This window comes from Ailuropoda melanoleuca, chromosome 12 (genome assembly GCF_002007445.2).
Source record: "Ailuropoda melanoleuca isolate Jingjing chromosome 12, ASM200744v2, whole genome shotgun sequence".
Classification (NCBI taxonomy): Eukaryota; Metazoa; Chordata; class Mammalia; order Carnivora; family Ursidae; genus Ailuropoda; species Ailuropoda melanoleuca.
The window spans coordinates 42978959-42979541 of record NC_048229.1 but is presented as its reverse complement, the minus strand read 5'-3'; the positions used below and the strand labels follow the sequence as shown (position 1 = coordinate 42979541).

General features: G+C 44.6%; 1 non-coding gene across 1 annotated transcript; it reads right to left on the bottom strand.

Moving 5' to 3' along the window:
* Positions 1–269: 269 nt before the first annotated feature.
* LOC117795358 lies at positions 270–378 on the bottom strand. The gene has a single exon (XR_004619327.1). It is a non-coding gene; the product is annotated as a U6 spliceosomal RNA (small nuclear RNA).
* Positions 379–583: the final 205 nt, after the last annotated feature.

The following is a 583-nucleotide window of genomic DNA, read 5'->3' as shown; positions in this document are numbered from 1 at the left end:
CAAGCAGGGGGAGTGGGAGAGGAAGAAGCAGGCTCCCAGCAGAGGAGCCTGATGTGGGGCTCGATCCCATAACGCCGGGATCACGCCCTGAGCCGAAGGCAGACGCTTAATCGCTGTGCCACACAGGCGCCCCCATTTTGAGTTAATTTTTGTACAAGATGTGAAGCTGAGGCTGAGGTTCATCTCCTTGCTAGTGGATGTCCCATTACTCCAGCACCATTTGTTGAAAAGTCTATCCCTCCTCCATTGAACTGCTTTCAAGTTTTGTAAAAACTATGAAACACTTTATGAGTTTGCATCTCATCCTTATGCAGGGGCCATGTTAATCTTCTCTGAATCATTCCAAGTTTTTATTAGATGCACTAGTAAAGTAAGTACTGCTCATACGTTTAGACTCGGCTCCCCTTCTGGAAATTCACTTCTGAAGATGAAGAAGATGTGCCCAAGGCTATTTACTTCAGCTTTATTTATTTATTTATTTATTTATTTATAATTTTTTTGAGAGAGAGAAAGAGTGTGCACATGAGCAGGAGATTGGGAGGGACAGAGGGAGGGGAAGAGAGAGAATCCTAAGCAGGCTCTA